This window comes from Athene noctua, chromosome Z, assembly GCF_965140245.1.
Source record: "Athene noctua chromosome Z, bAthNoc1.hap1.1, whole genome shotgun sequence".
In the NCBI taxonomy this organism is placed as follows: Eukaryota; Metazoa; Chordata; class Aves; order Strigiformes; family Strigidae; genus Athene; species Athene noctua.
In genome coordinates this window covers 25,245,752-25,273,680 of record NC_134077.1, presented here as the reverse complement: position 1 = coordinate 25,273,680, position 27,929 = coordinate 25,245,752, and the positions used below count along the sequence as shown (strand labels likewise).

Sequence of the window (27,929 nt, the reverse complement as noted above, 5' to 3'; positions counted from 1 at the left end):
GAAGGTGCATCCTCACTCACGTTCATTCTCACTCAGAAGATAGATCCACTTCAAGCAGAGAATCAAGGACACCTGGAAACCCCATGGTTCAGAAGTTTGTTTCCATAGGTATTTGAATGACAGTCACAACCAAAAGCCCCAAATCAGAGGCCATTGTGTATATATCACCAAATGTCCTTGTTGGACATATATGTTCATTACAGCTCTGAATTCATTCTACACCATGGCCCCTCTCTGGTCCCAGATGTCTGTCTTTCTCCTTTTCTAGCTTGGAAAAGAGAAGCCCTCCTCTAAGGTTTGTCAGGCAGTAGAAGCAGTTAGAGGAGTGGTTAGTAACTAAATTTGGATGTGCAAGAAAAAACTTAGATACAAGGCACCAACAATAGCTAATTTCAAAATGCTTTCATTTATGTGTTCAAAGCTATCTCTATGGGATCTCCTCTGAGTTTTACTCTGTGGCTGAGAAGATTTTCTGCTGTTGCTGCTAATTAAAATTATAATCAACAGAAACTTGAGTACAGTCCTGCCATTAAGCATTTTATATCTGTCTCATCTAGAGATTTCCTGGGGCATGTTTTAGTTTAGGTATCTCTCTGGTAGTGAGATGACTTTTCTTCCCACACAATCCCCTCGCATATATCTCCTTTAATAAACCTCTTACATACTACTCATCTTTCTGTTGCTTGTCTTCATCCCTTGAAATTCCCTTTATATGACCTCCTTAAGGAGGAATATTTCCTGAAGCCACTAGAAGCCTCTTCTTGTCAGATAATGGCTTGGAATGGAGCAGTATTTTCCACCTCAGCAAGGTTTAGCATAGCCCTCCTTGCGTTTCAGCTCCCGCTGTGGTGAGTGTGGAAGCCCCGGTGTCTTGACCCCGGTTGTAGGTGGGGTATATGGCATGCTGAAAGCCTTTTTTCCCAGCTTTGCCTCTTGCTCTCTCTTCCTTTTCCCCACCCGCACCAGCACAGTTTGGTGTTATGCCTACATAGGCTTGCTCTAGACCCTAAACCCAGAGGGGGATCTTCCAAAGGGCAGTCCTGTCAAAACCAGTCTGTGCTCAGAAGTGATGCATGCACATCCACTTCACTGAGATGCCTCAGCACCAGCATCTTTTACTTAGTGTCAAAAGAATGACATATTCTATGAGGTTTGCTGTGATTAATGTGAAGCAGTATCAGCTTCTAAGAGAATATTAAATCAATCTCAATACAGTGTTGAAAGTGAATGGAAATAATGGATCCAAGTTGTATCCAGCAGATGCAAATTGTACAACTCAACTTTACTCTGCTTGATGCTCAAGATGCCTTTGCTTGACAATTTATTCTGTAAATTAATCACCGTCATTTGGCACATTCAGAGATGTTTTGGCCACAGAAAAGACAACAAGGGCTGCTGTGAGAACAAGGGACACAAACACAGAAAGCAATACAAATGTTACATTCCTCCTTGGCCAGCTTATTTCTGAGTCCTTACCAGATGGCCAAATAAGATGACATTTTTCCCTTATAAACATATGAATTATAAAGATCTACAAGCATGAAGTGTGCAATTATGGCTGGATTTTGCATACAGAGCACAGGGGAGAGTGATGTAGTTTCCTATGGCTTCCTTTGTGCATTTTTTCTGGAATCAAGACCTTCCAATCAGGAGACTACTGAGCACAGCAGGAAGACACAGTCTATTTTGGTCAAGTAGGAGGTTCTGCCATCATTTCACAGAAAGGAACAAGAGGCTATGACTGAGCTGCTCAGCTAGAAGCAATGGCCCATGAGAAAGGCAAAAAACCACATGGGCTGCCACAACAGCCAGTTCCCAGGGGAGTTTCACTCCCAAGGAATGAGGCAGCAGAGATAGTTTCTTGGCAGCTAGCATGTGTCACCTACAATGCACATATTGAAAAGTATTCATTCTGCCTCCAAAACACACTGACTTTTAAGATGGAGCAAAAAGTAATGTCACTGACATAAAAATTATCAAGATGATCTTTTTCAGAGGCAGTTTTTTAATATGTAAGTCTGAATATAGCCATAGTCCACCTCTATAGGGCTTAATCAGAGTCATGAAAAACTACACATTGTGACTGGAGTCTCAAGAGACCACGTTTCAGCTCTGCAAAATCTATGGATCATGACTGAGTCTGAAAGGACTGTATTTTGTAATTATGTGTACACACCCACTGGAGAAGGTGTGAAGGCAACAAAGACAATGTCTAAGAGGCAGGAAAGGTCTCCTACAGAAATTAGGTCTAGAACAAACATGCCTTATGAGTTATGCCTAGCAGCAATGAACACGGAATTAATGTACAGTAATTAATAAGGAGATAGGAAACACAGACAGATAAGAAAGAGGGTGAACTCATAAACCACTGTTAGCACTGAAGCAAAGTGCCCTGTTAAGAGATGTTACCAAAAAAATTACACAGTATGCTTTTATTTAGATACTATGTTAAAACACTAGAGAGTCATCTGCAAATTGTAATAATAAAAAACCCCAAGTATTTGAATTAATTCACTTGGTTTTCAAAAATGTGTTTCATTGAAAACCACAAAGAAAGAGCTATTAAAACAAGCTTTTCAGAGGGTCCTGCCCTAATAAAATAAATATGATAAGATGAGCAAGAGTTTATGACCCTTTAGGAATTTGATTGTGGTGTTCCAGGCTCACAGTGAGTATAAAGACATTGCATGTTAGATTATGCCCAAAGGATTATTCCTTCTAATGACAGCTGTAAACAGTATGTCTATTTGAAACCCTAAATAAGAGAGGGCAGAGCATACTGTGTGACTCAAACACACACTGCTTGCTAGAAAAACCCCATCTGCATTATTATATATAAAGCAAGCCCAGGCAGCTTGTGAAAAATACAACAGAGAGCAAGAACTTGCCTATCAGTCAGTTGTTAAAGTTGGAATATCCTGCCCCAAAAAGTCTGAGAAAATTCCCATTGAGATAGAAACCAATAAGGTGGCTCCCACATCTATGTGTTCAAGTCAAAATCCATGGCTCTGAATTGAGTTTTGAGAGACATTGCATTCATAGTTTGGGTCCAGGGTTTAGCTGCAGGGGCTCCCCACTGCTGCTGGGAAGTTCAGATCAAAAACACATGCCAAATCCGCCGTGAGAACCGGACGGGAGAGGATGTGGGAGCAGCTCAGAGGATTACGTATGATGGTAGCAAAACAGCAATGGCAACCTGTTTTTGTGCACAGAAGCGTGAGACCCATGGTCCCATGGTGCACAGGTCCTTGGGCACTGGGAGTCATGCCACACCCCAGCACCAGCTGCCGCTGCCACTACCACCCGCCACTGCTGTTACCACCACCACCCACTCTGAAGTCACACTGATGCTGAAAGTACCTCCAAGGACACAGCAAGGCCCTGGCACTGTCCCTAACAAGCAGAATGAAATTAAGTCTGGGACTGCACCAGCTGCACCAAGTGCACAGAAGCATCCTCTAACTAAGGCTATTCAATTTGTTATTGCCAAGGGCTGCTGGGTAATTTTAATGAGGCTCAGCTGGAGGGGGGTGTGTGTCCTATTCTTTTTCCCCTTGTTGGTCAGCTGTCAGGGTGGGTGATAGGAGCCAGATCAAGCTTGTTGGACCTGAGGTCACCCCTCCAGCCAGCCCACTCTGGAGCTTTCCCACAGGCTGCTGCAGGATTTGTACCCTGTACTCTGCCTGCGAGCACATGCGTGCCTCTGCTGCTGTGTGGGCCCAGCATGTGAACATTGTGGGAGGAATAAGCAGTCCTAAGCCTTTTTATGCCCCAACTTGCTTACTTTTTGTAACAGGTTTAAAACATTCACTTTTTTTTACCACTGAAATGCCTGGCTCATTAATTTTTTTAGCAACCAGGACTGTTCTTTTTTTGAAGTGTACTTTTCATCTAAACTGTTATGTTTTTGTTGTTGTTGTTACCTTCCGCATGTTTACCTGTTCCCTGCTGATGCTGACCATTCAGCTACAATTTCACACCACTGCATTGTCAGATTTGCCCTGTGTTATGCTAGTAAACTCTCATTGCCCACCATACTGCCCTAACCCAGCACAACCTTTACATTTACTAGGGAAAACATTAAATAAATAATTTTTTTTTTCAACCTTTCTGTTTCATGTCTGGAAGGAGAAGCAAAAGTTGCAAGAATGAGGAGATGAACAGAGGCCGAAGGAGCCTGCATGGAGGGGCAGGACTGCAACGCCAAGTGCAGTTACAATATTTCATAAATGCCTTAATGGGGACTCAGTTTATTTTTACAAACGAGGAATCATATCTCAATGTTATTAAACACGTCACAACTGATATGTCCCCTTCACACCTTCAGAGAGATCTGCATGTCCACTTTTGATAATGGAGAGTAGCCAAGCAGATCTCTAAGCAGGTCTTTCTCATGCATGGTGGAACATGGGAGCAGGAGGACTCCAACATGGCTCTGTGCCAGCTGGCTGTGCTTCAAACTAATAATCTCATACAGCACTTTCCTACAGTGCACTGCAGGGTGTTGTAAGGCTTCATTAGCTAAGGCTTGTGAAGCATCGTGAGTGCTTAAATAAAAGGGACTGGTTTAATGTTAAATACTACAAGGATGTTTTTCCACCATGCAAAACTTACAGTTCCAGCCTGGAGAAGTCAGCTCTAACCTTGCCCTCAGCTCTGGTATGGAGAGGCATCTGCCACCAGCAATAGTATCATCATCACTGTCTATGAGCAGGATTGCCTGGGGTGGCCTGAAAGCAACAGTGCTGCACTGGTTTCTTTCACAGCTAAAGAAACATTTAGCTGATTTCTTAACAGAAACCATAATTTTCTCCTTTGGCAACGCTATAGCAGCTAAGACTACTCGCAGGTCAGTTGTGTTTTTACCAGGGCATTTTATTCAATTACATTTAAAACCTTTATAAAGAGTCATTAGAAAAAGCGCAGCGGGAGGTAAGAAGGCTATATGTTAGCATAAATGAAACTATTGCCATTATTATTAACAGAACAATTTACACCAAACAGCAGTAAGCTTTTACTGGTGTATTAAACAAATAAATGACAGTTTAAATTAAAACATTTAATCAGCTGCTACTCTTTGCAAACCTTCCTACACTTTGTCATCAAGGCTATATACCTGTAGGCAACAAGGACCTTTTTGTCCAGCAAATCAGCTCTGAAGAGCAGAGGAAGTAGCCCACTGACTGTGACCTTAACAAAACTGTTGTTCTGCATCTGTACACTCCAAAAAAATGAAGCCCAATTATTTACAGGAGGTAGATCTGGAAAATTAAGAGAATCATTCTGGCACCAAAGAAAAACAATTAATTTTTCCAGCATTTAAATGTGTCAGAGATAACTACTCTAAATTACGAGGGTCAATTTTCTTCATCATTTTATCAACTTGTATTCATCCATTTTTCAATAGTCACCAAAGTACACTCTCTTTGGATTTCCATAATACAAAAACCTGTAAGCTTAGAAAGCCAGACTTGTAACAGGGGTAGAGACAACAAGTTCTTTCTCAGGAAGGAGAGAGCATGTGCATAGCTGGACAGCCAGCTTGGGCCAAGGAGCTGCAGGAGCAGGGCTGCTCCATGCTGAGGGGGACAAGCAAAGCACAGCATCACATACAGAGCACTATTTTGAGAAGCAGAGGTGTGGCCAGGTTCCTCTTCCCATGGTCCACTCCCTATCTTTGCCATTCCTCACTCCTGAGTAAATTGGCTTTATGATGTCTGCATTAACTGCAAGAGCTGATTTCCTCTCCCCCATTCAATGCCTAGCACCCCCTAAAGAGATCCAAAAATGCTGACTCCCAATGAAGTTTACCATAGCTGGTGTTTCTACTACCTCTGATATTCTTAATGACTTGTCAGTCAAAGAGGGAAGAAACACAGTTTGTTTATTTCTGACCCACACAGTCAGTCACACAGCAGCTACCCTTCAGCAGCCAGGATGGCTTCTCACAAGCATGCTCTGGGATGGGCTAAGACCAGAGAAACTGTAAGACTGGCCTTGTAACCCAGGTTTTGGGGACATCCATGTGACAGCTGAAAACTCTGCCCACTTTGTCTCTGTCTGTCAAGATGCCTACTTCTTCCTTACAGACACTCAGACTTTTCACTTGATTTCACCCAAACACTTTTATCATTGTTTTATACAGCACAAGCATGTCAAACAGAGTAGTCATTACTTAATTACTTGATATCTAAATCAGAGAGTTTAGTCAAACATTTCAAGTTTTCTTAATTGTAGCCGACTATATAAACATCTGCTAGCAAACACCAGGCTTGCAGGAATTACACCACAAATGACAGGAAGGCTTGGGAGAATAACCTAGGGTAACAAACACAGTGGTTCATCTCAACTTGCTAATCTTCTATTTTCATTCTCAAGTGATTTTAACAAGCAATTCTGAGATCTAAGCAGAAGTCTATGTATCATTGGAGTGTTTTACTTTACTACTACAACAGACTAAGGACTAAGTATTTTTATCTTACATCTGGTTTCCCAAGGAATTGTCATCAATGTTATACTGATTCCTTCTTCCATACAGCATAGATAGCAAGACCTAAGCCTGGCAGAAAAATGTCTGCAGCTAATTTCATATCTATAAATTTTAATTCAGCCTCCTTATCACTCACAGAAAGTTTTCTTAGGTACACACAGGGCAGACTGGCCTATCAGAAATTTTTTCCATTATACAATGCCCCTCACCATGTGTATCAGCTTCCAGACACTTCCTCCAGACAAAACCAGGCTTTTTTAAACAGAAGAGGAACCTTGTCTTCTACCCTTTCTCAGTTAGATGCTGAAGATCTCTACTAAGACTAGACACAGCTCTTCCCTGCTCACTTTTCGTTCCAAGAAGAGACCTTAGATCCCCAGCCTAAGTAAATATAAGTGATAAAAATGTTCCTGACCCATCCAGCATCTGGAAAAACTGTAATTCAAATGGGAAAGTGATAAAGCTTGGCCACAACAGGACAACTACAAGGGAAGTGACCCACACAGCTAAAGTCCATAACCCTGGGGAAACTGGATGCCAGTGCAGCAGTGGGGGACTGTGGTAAGAGCTCTCACAGGATTCATCAAATCTTCAGTAGAAGGGGCCATCAGAAAAGCAGATGTCAATCTATACTGTGATTTCTCTTTTCTCCCCCAGTCATCCTTGATGGCAACTGTGTCGCTCTGAGGAGTGGAGCCAGAAGACAAAGCATATTACCAGTCTAACTTTGGGATCATGTTGTGCTTTCTAGTAGCAATAGTAAAGAAATTATTTCATCAATCCCCTTCATTAACCTAAAGTCTTTCTCAGGGTATCCTCAAGCTTTTTTTTTTTTTTTTTTTTTTTTTTTTCCCCCAGTAACAGGATGCTGTACAGCCTTAATCCATCTTTTTATTTTGAATCTCTGAAGGTTAGGTGTCATCTGAGATCCTTGTAGTTGATGTCCCTGCAATCAGTTGTGCTTCTTCTGAATGTACTGGCTGACATTTTTGCCTTGTAGTGCAAGCATCCTATGGAAACCTTTCATTCCTAATTTATGGCTCAATCCTGCCTCTCCTCAGTGGAACCCTTTCCTGCCTTTCCAGTAGGAATAGCAAGCAGATATTGTTATTCTTGCCAAATTTAGGATCAAGTAGCCGTTTTATCTTTAGCGGAGATGGCTATGGACATGAAGTGCAGTGTTTCCACCTGGTGGAGGTGGCCAGGTTCCTTGGACAGCAGGATGGCCACTGTGCATTTTGCCCAGAGAGTGGGCCATGGCATGTTCACAAGACTGTCTAAGCAGGGGGAAAAGGAAACATGAGAACCCTCATTGCTCCATGTCCTGACCTATTCTTGTCCCATTATAAGACTACATGAAATTGTCTTTCTGCAGCCTACATCAATGTTTATACTTGATAAAGATCTGTTAGAGTTACAGAAAAATATATATGATCATACTTACTAAGCGCATGAATGGCAATACACAGCAATGTATAGTTTTTAATTGTGTCATATCCAGCTGTTTCTAACAGCATTACATGATGTCCCAAGGGACAGTTGCAGCTACATGTGCAATTCTCACTGTGGTGTAACCTGGCTCTGGTCACCATAGCAGGTAACTTCTTAGTATTTTACCTGGTGGAATCACAGTATTATCAGTCTAGAAAACTATTAAAAACAACAAGTGGTTTTGACAGAGTAAAACCTATGCCATCTCCCAGTGTTTCTGGAGTCTCTTAAATAACCCACCGGGGAGGAAGTTTTTCTCAGTTGGCATGCCTCAGTGATGGCCCCAGAAAGGAACTAATTAACCTAATGCCAGGAAACCTAATGTGTAATATTGAGCATGACATTATTAACTGTGCAAGTGCTAAATATTTTTTTTAATTATTACACAATTTTTGTTACTGTTTATCAAATTATACTGAAAGATGTTTGACCTACCTACATGTTCTTATAAAATTTACATTTATATAGCTTCTTCCATGCTTGATCATCACCAAATACCTTAACAAAAGAATTCTCTATAGAGGGAGAGATAGATATTTTTATACTCACATGGAAGGCAATCAATCTGTAGATACAAATAGGTAAAAATCAAGCAAAATTTTAAATTCATTAAGTCTTTGTGTCCATAGTGCTTCAACATGGAAGAGAAATCACTTCCATCTCCTAAACCTGTATGGACTCCATCTGCTGGGGGTGGAGAGAGAGATTTTAATACAGAAAGTAAGCAAGCACTTAAGAAAAAGAGTTGAGTATCTCCAATAAGACACAATTTTGCACCTGCAGTCTCCTTTAATTGACTGAAGAGGATTTGCCATACAGCTCTCTGCTATCACCTGTTAGTAAGCTTAAATTGCTTAGAACATTGCCCTGAATAAATGAACATCTAGATTAAATCATTGTGATGGACATATAAACACAATGTAGAGGAAGAGGAAGAATTACCAATACCCTCATAAAATTTGTGTCTCCTAACTTGGGAATTCCTTAATGTTTCAAGGTTTTATCCCATTTGCGCTGCATCAGAAATGTGAACCCAAATGGCTTTTCCTCCTCTACCATGAAAAAAACCAATGATTTTATACTAAATCAGGTTAACCAATTATTATTTCAGTGAAACCTGCAAAACATTTCTGCCAACTTGAGTTACACTCATGAAGATAATGGTGTTAATATCCTTTAAAATATTTATCAGCTTACTGTAAATTAGGTAACAATCTACAAAAAGTGCCAAATTCATATTCAAGAACTGATGTATGTGATACTTACAGAAATGTGTAAGGCAGGTAAAGGCATGAGTCCAAAATGTGCTTAAGTAATTAATGATTGCAAAACACATAAAACACTTAAATAAATTGTCTGTCCTCCATATTGTGAAGGACGGAAAGGTTAAATAGCACTAAGCACTCTCCCTGCTAAGAAAGCAAGACCTTTTCAACCTAGGAATTTTTTTCCTAATAAGTTAGTATATTGATCAAGTGTTCAACTATCACCCACTAGTCAATAATTCATTACATTGGCTAATGCACTTAACTGCTAAACTAGCTATGGCTTTAAAGCTCTGAAATTAAAAGAGAGAGGATCTGCTGAATTCTGATTGCATCAGAAGCCCAGACAAACCAAGTTCCTTCCTGATGAAAAGTGTATAAAGCTATTAGAAGCTAATCCTATTATTTTATATTTTTTTCAAAACGTCTTGCAAGTGAGGTGCCCAGCTAATTGCAACATGGAGAGGATCAACCTACATGGTGAAAAAAAAATTTCTTGCAACAAAGCAGGACAAAAAAGCAGTAAAAAAAGAGGAACTCTTGCTGCTTCTGAAACCCATCTTCAGACACAAACATGTTCAGCGTTGTTCAGCCTAGTAGCAGACACAGAGTCACCACCAGAGCATGTGTTTTTGCTGGGGTGAGCCCCTACACGGTGAGGATATGAGAACATCAGCTGCCACACAATGAGCGCAACATGTGGTTGTTCAAAAGCAAAGAGCTTTCTGTCACAGTCGTATTGCAGCTTGGCATAAAAGAAAAACATTAACTTTTATGTGACATCTTAGGAAGAAAAAAAAAAAAAAGCACAGTTCTGACATGCAAAGCTAAACTGTCTGGATTTTTCTTCTTTTTTTATTTCTAGTTTAAGCAACAAACCTCCATGACCCCCTTCCTCCCCCACATCACTTATGGAGTACTCATTCTTCCCTAGGAATTAATTTGTGACAGTGAAAGGAGATCAAATTGCTGTGCCTTTAGGATGCCTCCTGATATGTCAGGGACATGACATTTAAGACAAGGTGCCAGTGACATTTTCAGACTTACATTTTTATCCTGCTTTTTTGTGATCTTATTTAGGGAACCTGGGGAGATGAGCATGCTAGATGTTGCTGAAGTGTCTTTCTGTTGATGTCCTCCAGAGCTGTATCTCATTGGGAATCCTGTTGAGTGTCAGGGTGTGCTTGGATGACTACAGCATTGATGAAAAAACTGTTTTCAGAAATAGTTTCTTCTTATTAGTTTTCCCATTACCATGGAGATTAAGTTGCCTCCTTTCAGGCATCAAATTTAGTTAGACATGTACCTCTGAAAAAATGAGGAAATGAAGACACCAAATCTGTGCTATAGCTGCAGAAGTCTTAACCTATCTATCTTTTAACAATGGCCCATCTCTAACAATGGACATTCCAATTGCACTATGTATTTTCAAATCAGCTGGACAAACTCCTTAGCCAGAGTGGAAGGTCTCTTTGTATCAGTAAGACTGATTATTAAATAAATATTATAAAAACTCCAACTTTTAAGTGGAATATGTTCAAGTGTAATTCCATTGATCCAAAACAGAGAAAGACCTTTCCTAGTTTACCAGAAATTTTTCAGCATTTTATCAAAAAAGAGTTAGGAATCTAAAAGTAGAATGAATACCAGTCAGTATGGTTTCATGGAGAATAGGTTCCATAAACACTTGTTCTATTTTTTTAAAAAACAAAACAAAACAAAACCCCACAACATTTTAACTAGTCTGTGTTGATGCAGATAATTTTCTCTACTGTCACACATCTTGACTAAAAAGCTTCCACTGTCTGGACTCAGTGAGTACTTTCTATGGATCTCAAAGCGGCTCACTGATAACTCTCCAAACTGTGGTGTTAATGAAATATCAAGAAGCAGGGCTATGAAAAAAGAGATATTCCCAGGAAAAAGTCTTTGTTTCAATATTAGTTGACATTATCAGTGATGCAGGTAGTTGACATTATCAGTGATGCAGGTGGCCAGAATGGCAGGATAAAAGTCTTGCCAAGTAAATACGCAGGTGGGATAGCAAAAGCCAAGAACAGGTCAGTATTCTGAACTGACCTGAATCACCTCACTAAATGGCCTCTATACCATGTAAGGATAGCGTTGCACTGCATTGCATTGAGAAAAATCATCGAGACATGGTCTGATATGTGCCCAGCCAGGTGCTTCCAGGAAGAACACAGAAAAGGCAAAGGAGAAGGGTTTACCCAGGCTTAAAATTCATGAATGGGAGCTGAAAATAGATAAATGTGACCTTGCAATAAGATACTGCCTCACAGCAGTGAAGGTAATTAAAAGGTAGAGGGAATTACTGCAAGAATTAGTAGACTTTCAGACACTTAGTCTTTCAGATGAGATTCCCTGTTTTTCTAGAGGACTTGCAAGCTTTAACACTCTTCTGGAGAAATTAAATGGCCTTTGCAAAGTGGGTTAAGAGTAGGTGGCCACTGTTGTTCTTTGGGACCTCACAGCCTGTGAATAATTTATTGACAAATCAGATGCTAAGTTTATAATACAGCAGAGAGGAAAAATGCAAGCTTGGCTTTGGGCAGCATCTGTAAAATGAACTGATCGGCCTTACACATCTCTGAACACCAGCTCAGGCCACCACCTCTCCAAAAAGAGTTGCTAAAATACAGTCCAAAGAGGAACAACAAAACCCATCCTAACATGTAGTAATTTGGGGGCAGAAATTCTGGTGTGTGACCATACTGGACACAGTGTCACTGTAATATCTTGGAATGGTCAGTACTATGGTGATGCAGAAGCACTTTAATTACAAGAAATACACTGTAATTAAGAAAATGTCTTGCACGTTTTGCTGTGAACTTGTAAAATTACATTAAAACATGACAGGAAAAGAAGTCCTGCATTTCAAGGTCATGAACCCAATGGTTTAACAAGATTTAACCTTTAACTTGCTTAATAAATGCACCATTTACAGCATTTCCAAAGTCCCTGGATTTCAGCAGTGTGTTGCACTCCCCGCATCACACTGACAAGAGATTTGAGCATGGAGCACTCTCCCATCCCATGACATGCACTACGCATTATACCAGGTGATACTAATGAGCATGCCCCTGAATCTTCCTACTCGCTGATATTGGAAATGCAAAGTAAGCTCCCTGCCTCTTCACAGCCCCTAAAAAACCAAATCTCTGAGGATAAATGACAGCCAAGGCAGAGCAGGGCCCTTTGAATGAGAAATACTATTCAAATTCAATGGGTAAAAAAAGAAAAATAGAGGATGATGTGCCACGGAAAGGGAGGCAGAGAAGAACAATACATGAGCCTTGAATAAAAATGAAAAACTAATCACACTATACTGAAGCTGTGGATAGAACATTTCATCCCCTTTTTTGTATCTTGATCAGTCAGCCAGGCATAAAAATGACCTTTCATGCATGCACGTGTTCAGAATGGATGTCAGCTGGCCTTCAACATAGGAGATACCAGATGTTTTCTATTTAAGGACTGTTCTCTGAAAAGTTAAGCCTGGGCAGTATGGCAGATGTCTGTGCATGAGCACTTCAGCTTCTGCTTCACTGGGATCATTCAGTGTTTCAGGACTTCAGTGGACGCTGCCAGGGAGCAGAAAAGCTCCCTGTTCTTTGGCTGCTGTTTGACATGTATTGCTTGAGAGCACTGGGTATGGTTTGAAGGATTCTGTGCTGGTCCCAGGCCCCTGACAAGCAGCATCAGAGGTGCCCTCTGACAGCTTGTTTCTGTGGCCTCTGAACATTGGCACCACATAAGACTTTGAGTCATCCCTTTCTCCTACTAGAGTGAAGTTTTTCTCAACAAGGAACAGGGGTTAAAATCAAGATCATTTCCTTCCTTTCAGCCCCACTGCAATGGACTCTAGAATCCTTTTCCACTGTTTTGTCTGGAGTCTGAACACAGAGAAAGCTGCCTGCTAGAAGTAAAATGATAAAAGACCACCTCTTGTTATTTAGCTTGTGAGGTTTTTTTAGCTTTAGCCATGTATGAGACCACAAATGGGCCATACCAAATAATGTCGGGCTAAGTATTTTCTCTCTGACATTGGCCAAAGCAGGTGCCCATGGAAGGTGGCCGACAAAGATGCAGCAGTAGGATACTTCACCCAGCTAATGTTGCAGCATCTGGTAACATACGGCTGAGGGCCACAGTGAGCCAGGGACTGTTCCTATGTATTGGGTAACCCCCAGTACCTTTATCTGTCATTAACATATTCAATCTCCACACATGAATTTGGGTATCTACACTATTCTGGGGCAGAGTTCACAGTTGAGCTATACATCACTTGAACAGTGAGCTCAATATTTTAACAGTGAGTAGGTGAAGGTTCATATTCATCTACAAGAAAGGCAGGAAGGATGATTCAGGAAATTATAGAGCTGTCAGTCTGACCTCGGTGACAGGGAAGGTCATGGAGCAGGTCATCTTGGGTGCCATTAAAAGTCATATAATGGACAACCAGATGATCAGGCCCAGTCAGCATGAGTTTATTAAAGGCAGGTTCTGCCTGACAAACCTGATCTCCTACAACAGGGTGACCTTCTTATTGGATGAGGGAAAGGCAGTGGGTGTTGTCTACCTTGACTTTAGTAAGGCCTTTGTCACCATTTCCCACAGCATTCCCTGGTGAAATTGGCTGCTCCTGGCTTGGATGGGCACACGCTTTGCTGGGTAAAAAACTGTCTGGATGGCCGGGCCCAGAGAGTTTTAGTGAATGGAGTTAAATCCAGTTGGCAGCCGGTCACAAGTGGTGTCCCCCAGGGCTTGGTATTGGGGCCACTCCTGTTTAACATCATTGATGATCTAGACGAGGGGATCGAGTGCACCCTCAGTCAGTTTGCAGATGACACCAGGTTGGGTGGGAGTGTTGATCTGCTCGAGGGTGGGGAGGCTCTGCAGAGAGACCTGGACAGGCTGGAGCCATGGGCTGAGCCCAACTGGAGGAGTTTCACTAAGGGCAAATGCCGGGGGCTGCCCTTGGGCCACAACAACCCCCAGCAGCGCTACAGGCTTGGGGAGGAGTGGCTGGAGAGCTGCCAGTCAGAGAGGGACCTGGGGGTGCTGATTGACAGCAGGCTGAACAGGAGCCAGCAGTGTGCCCAGGGGGCCAAGAAGGCCAATGGCATCCTGGCTTGTGTCAGCAATAGCGTGGCCAGCAGGGACAGGGAAGGGATCTGACCCCTGTACTCGGCACTGCTGAGGCCGCACCTCGATTCCTGTTTGGGCCCCTCACTACACAAAGGACATTGAATGACTCGAGCGTGTCCAGAGAAGGGCAACGAAGCTGGTGCAGGGTCTGGAGCACAGGTCCTACCAGGAGCGGCTGAGGGAACTGGGGGTGTTTAGTCTGGAGAAGAGGAGGCTGAGGGGAGACCTCATCGCCCTCTACAGCTCCCTGAAAGGAGGGTGCAGAGAGCTGGGGATGAGTCTCTTTAACCAAGTAACAAGTGATAGGACAAGAGGGAATGTCCTCAAGTTGCGCCAGGGAAGATTTAAACTGGATATTAGGAAGCATTTCTTTCCAAAGGGGTTGTTAGGCATTGGAATGGGCTGCCCAGGGAGGTGGTGGAGTCCCCATCCCTGGAGGTGTTCAAGAGTTGGGTCGATTTAACACTGAGGGATATGGTGTAGTTGGGAACTGTCAGTGTTAGGTCAACTGTTAGACTGGATGATCTTCAAGGTCTTTTCCAACCTAGACAATTCTGTGATTGTGGGAATCACCTCCTCTCTGTTTTACATCTGTCACCTGTCAGCAAAGGAGTGTATAAAAGAAAGTTCTTGAAAAAGATATGAATGTACATCACAAGATGTAATGCCACAAAGAAAAAGGCAGAATATGAAGTATTGCCTTCAATACATTGCTGGTCTCTTGCTTGTCTTTGGTTCTAACTAAGAGGTATTGGAAAGCTAGAAAGGTAACACTTGCATTTTGTTTGAATTTATTTATTATTATTATTATTACTACTACAACCATACTATGCATCCCAGCTACTATAACTTAATTTAGTTAGCTGGCATCTGGCATCTTTTCTTGAAGAAAAGACACTTACTTTATTAGGAAAGTTTAAGTTTAGGATTGCAGCACATGAGGAAGAAACAGGAAGACATTTAAGGGAAGCAGTGTTTGAAAAATGAGAATGATGGGCTAATCAGAGAACATAAATTTCTAAAATCGTAAGGATATTGATGAAACCTGAAACAGGTGAGAGGTATCACAATGAAGCTGCTTCTCCTTTTATACTTACAGAGACCTTGTGTACATCTTACTGTAACTACCTGCCTGTATACCTGCAGTAGTCCCAGCAAGCGGAAAGGTGGAATGAAAGAGGGGCTTTACTGGCTTCTAATAAGTGAGTAGAGGAAGAGTGGTATATAGACATCTGCCAGTCCTAATCCATTTATCAGACAGGATTTTGACTTTGTGGACATTTCTTAGCCTGGACAGACAGGGAAAGGAAAGTGAAGAAGAATTAAAAGATGTCTGTTCACTCAGTTGCTTTGCTATGAATCTAAAGGATTTGACTGAAGGAACTCATATGGACTTACATTTTTCCAATATAAGTACCTTGATTTGTTTCTGGAAATTTACACAGCACAGTTCACAAAGCAGTCAAATTTCCTTGCACGTGTTGTTGAGGATTATAAAATTGTATTCAAGTCATTCATAGCCCTCTGGAGTTTTCCAGACATGACCCACATCTTCATATAATGAGTCATTATTGATACCATATCTGAGAGCCCGTAGGCAAAACCAAGCACAGACTAATACATCCAAAGACAGTTTGCATGCTTGCAAAGAAGCGTATATACGTACAGACAGATGCATAATCAAGGGACAAAAATAACTCTGAAAAGACATCACTACTGTTCCTAAGAGACAGTTGGCTCTTAAACAAGATCTTTTCACCAGTATATTCCAGGTTTTAATTACATTACTGTGGATGACTGGAAGTCATCCATGTGGGGATATAGAGAATGCTGAAAGATAGTTAAAGAGCTGAGTGTACAATAGCATTAAAACTGGTTTATGCTCCATTAAAGAACCTAGTTTTAAGATAATAAAAAGAAACACCTTGGATCATACCGAGAAAAAAAAAAAAGGCATCAATATTGAAAGATATTCAGCTCTAAGGGGAACTCACACAACTGGGGGGGGAAAAAAAAAAAAAAAAAAAAAAAGAGAGAAAAAAAAAGAAAGCAGGAAAACTATGTGATAGAGTCTCAACAGATACTGTGAAAACAGCCCAAATGCTTTCTCACATGATTTCTGTAAGACTTCTTTGGCTTGCAACATGCCACTGCATTTACAAGGTCTAGAAAGAAACCATAATACTTTTTCACATCAACTACTAGATGTCAAAATAACTGGGGCAGTTGTGTTACAGTTGCTGCAGCACAGAGGAAAAAAAAAAATCTAGTTTTTTGTACACACAGTATGGAGCAGAAGGGCTATTTGTGTTTAATGTATAATATTATGAGAGTTTCAGCATTTCAGTGTTTCAGAGTATTTTTTTCTGGTTTGTTAAGGATGCTTTTCTGCTTCCTGTACTTTCTCCCGTATTTTGCTGACAGTTTAATTCTTAGGCAGATGGACCTTGATACAAGACCAGGGCAAAGTTCTTCTGATCAGCACTAAATTGTAAGACAGATGCAACAACCACTTTGTCAGGAGCTGCCTCCCACATTCAGCAGGTCAGACTGGGAGTTGGACCATTTGGCCTGACCCAGAGAGTGTGGTTAGTGCAGCCCTCATGGCATACCTAGCTCAGGTCAGCTGCAACTGAAAATACATTTTACTCTTAGCTTGCAAAGCGTACCTCTAACCACCAAAACACACTTAAAAACAAGGTTAATAACACAGACTTGATTCACAAAGAGCTATCGCATGCTAGTAATTTTATCCACTGATACTGCAATCCATGTTCAACTGCTTACAACCCAGAACTAAGAAGTAGCTTATTTCAGGCTCCTGGAGTAACATCCCATTCCCAAGAAATGTTACTTACTGTGCAGATTATTTACTGAATGAAGCCACTGTTCTGACCTGCAACACGTATGTGACTGTTTTCACTCACCCTCTTCAGCACATAACATGCTGCAAAAGTCCAGAGTTTAAATTCCATTAAGAAGTTTACTCCAGAAGTGTGATCATTTAATAGGATCGTAAAATTTCTTAAAATACACCGTGAACTTTAGCATGAAAGGGCATGGATTTTTTTTTATACAGACACATTTTTGTTACGTTTCTTAATTTATTACATTTTAAAGACAAATTATAAATCCATCTCTACACTATCTAACAAGGCAATTTTAATCTTTATTTTTAAAAACCACATTTATCAAAGATAACAATGCTTGATGGAAGTATCAGAGCACAGAATTACTTACATGTCTAGCTGCTGTGCCCTGAAAATAGGGCAATAATCCCTGGTAATCCCTAGGTATTTAAGATTACCATGGAATAACACTAGAAAAACCTTAGCAAATGATTTAAGAATGCCTCAGACTGTAATTATGTGCAGATAAAGGTCACCGGGTAGAATATTTCTGGTGTGGTTTGGAGTTCATGGAACAGTGAAGGTCTTATTCTAAGGTATTTTTAATTCCACTCTGCATAATAGAGGTGGAAAAGTAGCAGCATGACAGTATCTGATTTAATTTCTAGGTAATTGGTACGCCTGTAATAAGATTTTTTCCACTGAACAATAGGATAGGCAGGCAGCATGTGAAATAAGGGTCAAGAAAAGAAAAAAAAAAAAAAGCGAGAGGTTGGAAAGCTCGGAGGGAGAAGCACATCTCAAAGTATTTTCTTCTCCTCACTAAATGAACAAGGCAGAAACTTTTGCCAAATCATAAGGAAACTTCTTTTTGCTCATCCTTCCTACACATTTCCTTCTTACCTTGAGCCTTGCCCTCCTGCAGCACATACCCAATGAAGAGGCTCGCTGTGGAAAAATTCGAAACAGCCGCTCTGCCGCTTTGCAAAACCGAGGCTTGTGTCGTTAAAACACTGGGATTTTGTTTCTTTGCTGACACCGGCTTTGTGAGAAGGCAAATCTCTGTGCAGACCCTGCGTCCCCAGCTCAGAGATGGAGACAAGGCCTTTGCCTGCCGCGTGCCTGCAGAGCATCACCGCCCGGAGTGAGCGGAGTCCCCAGCCTGGTCCCTGTGCACAGCCGGCCCAGGATGCAGCACGTTGGTGCACCTCGAATCGCACATCTGTCAGAGGGCAGTGGTTTATGCTGGCAACACATGAGGGCATATCCAGTTTTCCCTGGCTTCATGGACTAACGGTTTAAAGTCCCACACTAATGACAGTGTCTTCCACCCTCTCCCCCCGAATAATCACAACACAGGAACCAGGAGAGAAGCTCGCTTGCAAAAAATTTATGAATTAAAAAAAAAAAGGTAAAAATTTCAATGAACATGGTGTGCACAAATCAGCTAAACAAGCTTTAATTATTGGAAAACACCTGCTGTCACTGTCATCAAGGTTTGGAATGAAGCTATAATTATAGCATTAACTTTCATTCCCATAGGACTACTGAATCAGGGAACTGACATTTAGAGTGATGTTTAATTTTTTTAAGAAATACAAAAACAATGTCATACCAAATTTGCCTTTTTTTAAGTCACAGGAGTTTCAACTATCATCCAGGGTTCCCCTAGAAAAGAAATAGAGTAATCTGGATTTATTATAAGGAAAGGAATTCAAGATCATGAAAATAATGTTTGGAGAAATTACATGTAAATTATATTTTGCCAGGAAGCTAAAACTGACAATCAAATAAAAATGCCCTGAATAGTCATCATGGTAGCACAGATGTTGTCCTGCCACATTTCACTTCGATTCTTTCTATTCAAGTTGCTCTAAAACAGATAATTGAATAAAAAGCTGTTGCAGCAGGCTACAGACCTTTCTGTACAACTCGGGCTCACAGATCTTTCTTTTCCAGCTTTATTAACAAACCTGTTATTGCTGGGCCATATTTCCTGGATATTGAACATAGCAAATGCTATTTTAAAAGAAATATGGTTTGCAGAAATACAAGTTCCACAGCTGTTACAGTGCCTGTTTTTCAAGCCCTCTGCACTGCATTTCATTAGCATTTCATAGAATTTGACTGAGAAGTTCAAAATGAGGGCAAATGTGCAGTTTTCAGAAGATCAACTAATTCAACAGCTTGGAGAGGGTAAGTGCTCCAGGAAGTCACATTAAAAACTGTTGAAAGTGCTGAGTCAACAGCAAACTTTGCATACAGAGTCTGTCAACTGGTCTCATGGAAAATTTATGCCTGTGCCTACAAAACCTTGCTTTTTGTTCATGAGAGCTATTAAGGATTTTCATTTCAAATAGGTCTTTGGAGATCAGGCTCCCACAGCCCTTCTGAAAGTCCCTGGGAGTCTGGTGCCATCATTTGCTTAGAAGTCATATGACTAATTGTTTGCTATGTTAACTTAAAAAACCAAACAAATAAACAAACAAAAACCAACAACAAGCAAACAAACCCAAAACATCAGATCCCTCAGACAAGCAAGAATTGGGAAAATATCATGGGCAATTGACAGAAGCATTTCCAGTGTTCGAGATTGGAAGCTGCATTTTTTAAATTAAACACAAGCAAACATGACAGCCAAGGTCTGCTTGCACCACTGCCCTTAATATTTCTTCCTTCTTCCATGCTAACCCTTCAAAAACTCATTCAAAACTATTTAACAGTTCCACAATTATTTTCAAACTTGCAAAAATTTACCTCAAATTACTTTATTTTGCCAGCAAACCATGCAAATTTCAACTGTCTTACTTGGGGCCTTTTGGGAATGGCCACACCAAGTTTCACCTTCATGTAGATACTGACCTGAAATACTGCTTCAGAATAAAGGGCGTTTATTCTACATGGACTCTCAAAAACTTTTGTGACTGCTAGAACAGATATCTACCCTTCTGTGCCAGCAGAACTTCAGGCATGTAAACCTCTTTGAGAAGTAAACCTCTGTCCTAAAAACAACCCATGGCATGATTCTCTGTTCTATCCCCTTGCGCACAACCCAAAAAGAGGGTGCAGCTCACCATGGTCTGAGAGGGATGTGGCGGGCAGCTCTCCCTGAGGTGTTACGCATTCTGGTCTTGCTCTCCATAACCTGGTCAGAATTGAGCTCATCCATTTCTACCACAGACACATAAAATGACAGCAGTACCCACGTTCATGTGAGATGACGTTGCCCTGTGCTCAAAGACCAACAAACAGAAAAGGTTGAGTTTTGCACATACTGAAGCCACCCCACAGGAGCCAGACCTCGCACCAGGAAGTTAATATATTTGTGAGCAAACTATCCTCAGCATCAATTCATAGTCCACAGAAGTCACCTCCAAAGCCCCAGAAATGCCAGACCAATGTGTGGTCCTACATGAAACTTCACAATGAAATCCATTTAGGGGTACAGGCTGGGTCTTTTATTTCTGAGGGCTACATCGTGTGTATCTGCAATGATTTTTTCTCTCTCTGCCAGACCTTTAAATAAGAAAAATCTCCTCTCCTTGCCTCAATCACCAGTCATTTTGATTTAGATGTAGTCCCTTACAAAAATGCTCCCAGATTCATTAGTTGTGTTCTTTCTTCCTCTAATTGGAGTAGTTCCTTGTGACTGAAAGAAAGCATTTGAGCTCAGTTGATTAAAAGGGGTAGCATTTTACTTGTAGCACTTCAATTTGGAAAAAGAGAGGGCAACAGCAATAAAAGTTTGAAAGGCTAGGCTGTGCATTGTTTTTAGGACAGAGGTTTACTTCTGAGCCAGTCCTGGTACTGTATTTTTCAACATTTCACTCACTGCTGTTAGTTAAATTGTTTTTTTTACTTTCCTTCCAAGACATCCAAGTCCCAGCATTGCCCTTTGCACTCAAACAAAAAGCCCGGAGACACCAGCAGGCATCTTATCTGAGGAAAATGCAGGCTAAGTCCTAAAAAGCTCCTTTGGACCCTCCTTGCCTGAAAAAGAGCATCTGAGTAGTCTGCCAGGAAAAAAAAAAAAAAAAAAAAAAAAAGATTTGGGGCCATAAGACACTATTCTTTTGGAAACTAGTTGCATCCTCTAAAAATAGTTGAGCAATATGTCATGCCAGAGGTTGATGGTACAGACCTAGCCTGCTTATCCTATGCATGAAAAATATTATTTCCCTCAACTCTGTACTTGTAGTTTTCTGCTTTTTATAGAAGGATTCAAGAAGAGCTTCCCAAGATGTGAGGCTGTGTTAGATTTCCAGTCTAAAGAACTTCTAGGGATATCTGGAGAATATTTTCATGCTGTGTCTGAGAAATGTGTGTCACACAAATGACAGAGGTAAGGAGAGTAATTTCTTATGTTTCCTGTGATTTGTGTCTCTAGATTTCCACGGCATGGCTTAAGGGGATTGTGGCTGAGGGGCTCGTTGCTAGCAGCTACTTGTGAGTGCAGAGGACTTAGTGTACAGCACTCCTCACCACTTTTTGCCTATGAGCTTCTGTGCTTTTTTAATATTTGCCAAAGTGAGAATTTTAGGGCTTCTCCACAGCAGTGAGGCTGTCACATTTCAGCCCAAAGGTCTCTGATCCATGAGGTAGATAAGTGACCACTGTGTTGTTTTTCCTTCCACATTTCATTACCAGACTACCTTCAGGTACCACAATTCTCAGCACATTTCCTGCCAGAAATAACTGCAGCTCAGTCTTTCTAGAGTAGCACATAGATACGTGCTCTTCTACCACCCATGCCTGTGCATCATTCAGAGAAGCTAAGGGAAGGACATGTCCAGAAGGCTGTTTGTTACCTCAGTCCTTGTTTCCCCCTTATTCTATGACCTGGAGCTGCCATAATAAACTTGCAAATCTGTATCCTTTTTGTGACTGGGAACCCTGTTTCCCAGCCTGGAGCATAACCACTGCAAAATAGCTAGACTTTAGTTTTTCCTCCCAGTGTTCTCCTGCCAGAGCACTGCAAGACCTCAGGATCTGGACTTCATCGCTAACAGGAATAAGCTGCAGAATCTAGCAGTCACATAAGCATTAAATAAGTCACCTTTCACCTTCCTGACCTGACTGTAAGGAGCAGCACTGCCCACACTAGAGACCAGCGGGGCTCGGGAGCCCGAGGGAAGGCAAGGAAGAGCATCATGTCCCCAGTGCACAGCCTCGGCTGCCAGCAACACCTAGCGTCCTGAGCCAGAACTCACACCCAGGCTTTCGCATTTTCCTATCTGCTATGGGCTTGACTAACCCTTTTTGTGACCTCATTTATACCTTTGGCCTCCCAAACATCCTCTAATGACGAGTTCCCCAGTTTAAGGATGCACTGTACAGAGAAGGACTTCCTCGTCTTTGTTTTAAACCCACTGCCTGGTATCTCCACTGGGTGCCTCAGACTGTGAGATCCCAGTGAATTGTCATTCCCTGGTTATCTTCCCTATACCATTCATGTATTTTTTATAAACTTTCACCATCTTTCTCAGGTCCTAAATTTCCCTCCTGTGCTGAATACAGCTTACCTGGACCAGAGAAAATCACTCAAAAGTCTCAGTTCAATAAAACAAAAGCCCTTGCATTTATTGCAGTTTATGTCTGCTTTGTTTACACAGATTTCCAAGTTATTCATTGACCCCAAATAAACACAACTAAGTTGAAAAATATAAGGCCAGGAGTAGCACACTCGATTAATCAGTTGAATTAGCAGCACTGATGCATGTGTAACAAGTGAGACCAGGGATTTCCAAACTGAAGCCTGCTGAATACCTATACACACACACATGAGGACCACCTTGCTCTGAAATGCTTAGTGCTTTCCTTCGGGACCAGATGTCCCAAAGGTCTGCTGTAGTTCAGACACCAGAAACCCACAGCCATGTTCCCTTGCTCCATGGCAGAGAAAAGACCCCACTCTGGAAAACTGAGCATGGACTGTCACAACCAGAGTTTCTACACCCAAGCCCTTTGCCATTCAGACCTTATCCTAGTGCTTACTAACACAGCTATGCCTGCGGAAACACAGATCCCATAACTAAAAAATCTGTCTCCAAGGAACTGTCCATCAGTGGTGAATTACAACGGTATCACCACGGTGATAAGCAGCAACTGAACAGTGATAACAGGAAGGGCTCACTGCAGTCACTGGGCAGGAAGAGAGGAGCACTTCACCAAGCAGGAATAACAGGGGAGTTCACACAGAGGTAGCATAGTTAGGAGACATTTCCGGTTTTATGAGAACTATCATAGACTTTTACTGTTAGACATGTATTTGAAACTGAGCTTTGCACCTAGTATTTCAGCTTCCTTTCTTCTCTTTGAACCTGCAGAAAAGTCATGAGTATTATGATCTCAGTCTCATTTTATAGGAATAAGTGCCATCAGAAACTCAGCACAACTTTATCGTGAGAGCAAGACTGTGTGTGTAGTGGTTTTGTAGGTATGCATTAAGGTTAAAAGAGAAAAATCCATTTAAAATCATTTAAGATCCTTAAAAACATGAAATAGCAGGAGGAAAACATTGTGTTCACTGAACAGGATTTCAGATTCAAGTGAAAAGTAGCAGACTATTTTCAAACTGTAACTACTATTTTGAACCCAACAAATAGAGGTGATATCCAAATTGCACTTAAACTAGACTATTTAAACACAGAAAAATAGTACAACTTGCGTAAATTGTTAAAGTGCAGCTCATTCAGCCATCACAAGATTTCCAGTCAGGAATCCCCAGCTGGTTTATTTCTCTTTTTTTGTATGTTTGCCAGATCATTGCTGTGCCCAGCACCAAAATTCCTCCTCTTGAGGGCAAAACCTCCCTGAAAATAAGCAGCAGCAATCCCCTGAACAGAGCCATTGGAGTCGCAGAATTTGACACAAGAGACTGGTGGCAATGCCACAGGGAGAAGCCTCTGGTTTGGCTCCTACCTGCAGTGGGTGCCAGAGGTGTTGGTGCTGATACATGCCAGTGCTGCTGAGAGCACCTCCAGCAAACATGCCTCTCTCCATGCCCATCTCACCGGTTTGCAGAGCAGGCCCCCCAACATGTTGTCACGCATCACAGCAAGCTACCGTGCAGGGGAGGGAAGGATACTTGTGTTAAATCAGTGTCCTGAAGAAAGGAAGTAACAGTCTCTGTATTCCAGCAAACTGGATTATATTGAAATGGTATTTTGATATCAGGACCAGCAGAAAAGGAGGAGGGTTGAGAAAACCCCAGGCACAGCCACACAGTGCCCAGGGCCGGCTGTGATGCCCTTGGAGGGTCTTCTTAGACTTACATTGCCCAGAGCAGGGTCTTCTCAGCCAAGGGGGGACCCCCAGCAGGTCACAGATGGGTGATGAAACATCAACAGCAGTGACAGGGTCCTGTGTATCAGATTCATCGCAGCTACCTTAGGATCATATTTTGACACAGGCATAGACAGTTATTTTGAAAGGGATTAGCCTATATTTCACTTCTATTCCTTAATAACGACCTAGCTGAAGTTATGATGGATATGGCAAAGGAGAGAAGATCACTGTGCAGATCAGACACCCATCATTAACTTAGAGAGCAATAATGAATAAGGTTAACAGCACTGTTGAGCTGAGAGAGTTCAATGTGTTGAATGTAGATGAGATCTGCAGCCAAATTTCCCAAAGATTTTGCTGAGGGATGTACCTTTCCTTCACACACAGATGATGGGATCCTGCGTCACATCTCCAGCCTGGATTCAGCTGAGCCCATCACTAGGAATAGTATTTTTCAGTTTGGATCCTTGTACTCCTCTGCCACTGAAGTCTCTTACTCTGCAATCTCCAGGCACTCTCCATGAGTTTTATAACACACACATAGTGGAAGCTATTTAAACATTTTCTATTGCTTCAGTGCATAGCAGAATAGATTAATCTTCCAAAGACAGGACTTGTAATGAAGCTAGCAGACCAAGGTAATGTAAATGCCAGAGAAATCAGGAGTAGGACAAGGTGAATATCACATTCTACTGATTTATGATTACACTGGTTGACCTTGCTAAAATTTTCTAGAAATATGTATTAGTTTAGGCAAATCTCAACCTGTCTTCTGACCAAAATATTCCTCACAGGGCAGCATGTCTAAACAGGCATTATTTATTATTGTTTGGTTCCCAGTGAATCATTCAGTGTAATTTCCAAATGCTCACTAATAATGTGTTGGACCAAAGTAATAACTCCCTGTGGATACCAAGGAAATAAAGTGCTTTACAGTTCTATCCCACCTTCCACCCAGAGAGCATCCAGCATTTTATGCACTCATGAATTTAACCTCACTGCCTGTGAGGCCTGGGGAGAAAAAAAAAGTTGGAAAAATTCACCTCTAACACAGAATTGTAAATTCCCTGTAAAAATATAATATAAACATATTTTAAATCAGATTTCTTTTCCACAGGGATTTTGCATTACAATTTCTCTCATTGCTAATTTTAATTGCAAAATATATTCCAGGTTGACAAGGTAAGTTTTAGCACTGAAAAGGCTTAATAAAACTGATCCTAACAGAGCCTTGAGTACCTTGAACCTTTTCCAAAGATAGGGCATAGTATATCTAGAGTGATATTTCTACTTCCACAATGTGTTTCTAGTTATTCACTGCAAAGCCATTAAAAGAGTTGTATACGGGTTAATGCGATGTGAAACATAAGCAGCCTCTCCTTACAAGGAGAAACCAAAGAAAGCCAACTTTGGGTCAGTGAACATCCAGAGTATCTCAATATCCAAATGGTGACTGCTGTTGTTAAACAAAACAAAAAATTCAGATAAAAGACCTGCTTACCTTCCAGTAGACATCTGAGGGAGATTTAAATCATTCCTACCAAAGTGATCAGTATTCCACATGACACTTCACAAAGGAATTAAAGAAAATCAATTTCCTTCAGACCTTCCTATTTCTGAGCTTTTTTATGAGTCAATGACAGCTGAAGTGTTTGCATCATTAATGAGGTCTTTCAGCACATAATACCTCAAACACTGCACAAGGGCTCTCTTGGGATGGATAAAGCAAACTCGCAAGTTCTGATGTCCAGACTTCAGAGCAAGAACCAAGAAGCACAGCTGCATTACACCTCTCATACATACATACACATATATTCTTTTTAAACTAGCTCATATTATGCAGCATAGTGGTTTTTTGCTAGCTCTCTGAGCCCAGCTGCATCCATATGAAATACCCCAGACTCCACAGGAATCAAGGAAACCAAAGGCACAACTACGTGCTAGACATTTTAAATGTTGGAGGCTGAGCCTGAAGGAATAAAAGTAGTTCTTTACTGTTTTCCAGAAATACTGTGTGAATTGCAAGGTATGTTGTGGCTGTTCTTTCCCTCTGTATTACCTGTGTTTACCCCAGAATTGAAAGGTTTGATCTGGGATGTCTCCAGCCCAAAAATATAATTTAACGCAGCAATCATTAGCAATATTCACAGCAGAGATGAGCAGAAAAAGAAAAAGATTTATGAAGAGACCGTTACTCATACTTGCTGCCTCTTAGAATAACTAACTAGTAACACTAAGAGGTTTCCCTTGCTGTGGTACCCTGCCTCTCGGAAAAGAACGCCTGGTGAGACCAGTGCCTGTGGGGCAGCCGTACCTGCTCAGCAGCATCTCCCACGGGCTGCAGGAGCCTCCTGCTGACTGACAGGCACAAGAGTCACAGAGTTCTTCAAATTCCTTGTGTCTTACTGGGAGGAAACCACAGCTGTACTGACACCCCTCTGAGGTCTCCGCCTCTGGGTGGGTCAGGGTCTGGGATCCTTCTCCTGCTTCTGGTGTTCTGCACGTGGCTCCTCTCCTGTGATCTGCTCTATCACCTCAGTTTTTAAAAACAGTTTTCTGTGGCCTGGATTAATTTGCCAAACAGAAGTTCACTGTCACACTCTTAGAAAACATACTTTTCAGGTTTCCCTCCTTTCAAACATTTCAGTCTTTAAGAAGCCCTGTTCTAACTCAGGTGCTTTGTGCAAGACCAGGGAAACGTCTAACATTTAACTCTCAAGTCTCTGACAGCAATTCCTCCAATGGCTTTACCTGGACTGCTACTAGCCCATGACTCTGCAACAGCTGCATGGTTTACACTGTTGGCAATTTTTGTCCCACTTGCCAGTTGACTCAGTGGTGCTGTGTCCCCTACCCCGTTCCTTGGAACATGGTATGCCTGGTAGGAGCACAGCAAATGGAACAGGAAGCACTTCAACTTGTGGAAGATTCAAACAACATTCATCCTGTGCATCCAAAAAGTTGTCTGACATAGGTGCTAGCTGCCCCAGTGAGCACAGCCCTGCTCTGGTCAACAGTGGTTTGCTCTGCCAAGCACAGCCACGGGGCAGGTTTCCAGCAGGGTGGTCACCTGCAGGGTTGTGCCAGAAAGACCCTTTTCAGGCACTAGGCAGGTCCTACTCTCATGTCATTTGGTTCCCTTGAGCAAAGATGTCATCCAAGTTCACCTTGTCTCAGATGAACTCACCTTCCAGGCCTGATCCACCACGCTTTCGTACCCACATTATGGCAGAAAAATGCTACACAGATATGCAAAATCGGTGAAGCAAAAAGGCCCTCCAGACCCAACAGTAATCAAATCAGTGTTTAGTATTTACATGGCTGTTTATGCAGACTGCAGGGTTTGGGGTTTGTTTTTTTAAAGAAACACACAACAAA

The 27,929-nt window shown here is 41.6% G+C and overlaps 1 long non-coding RNA gene across 4 annotated transcripts in view; it reads right to left on the bottom strand.

The window, feature by feature from the left end:
- Window positions 1-18,426, bottom strand: part of LOC141973364 (uncharacterized) — a 56,389-nt gene extending 37,963 nt beyond the window's left edge. For 2 of the 4 annotated variants that reach the window (XR_012635513.1, XR_012635512.1), the window contains exons 1-2: window positions 18,168-18,426; window positions 17,274-17,362 (exon numbers count right to left, since the gene is read on the bottom strand). This is a non-coding gene — a long non-coding RNA (uncharacterized LOC141973364). The remainder of the gene's footprint in view (window positions 1-17,273; window positions 17,363-18,167) is intronic. The other 2 variants (XR_012635515.1, XR_012635514.1) reach the window with 1 other exon arrangement.
- Window positions 18,427-27,929: the final 9,503 nt, after the last annotated feature.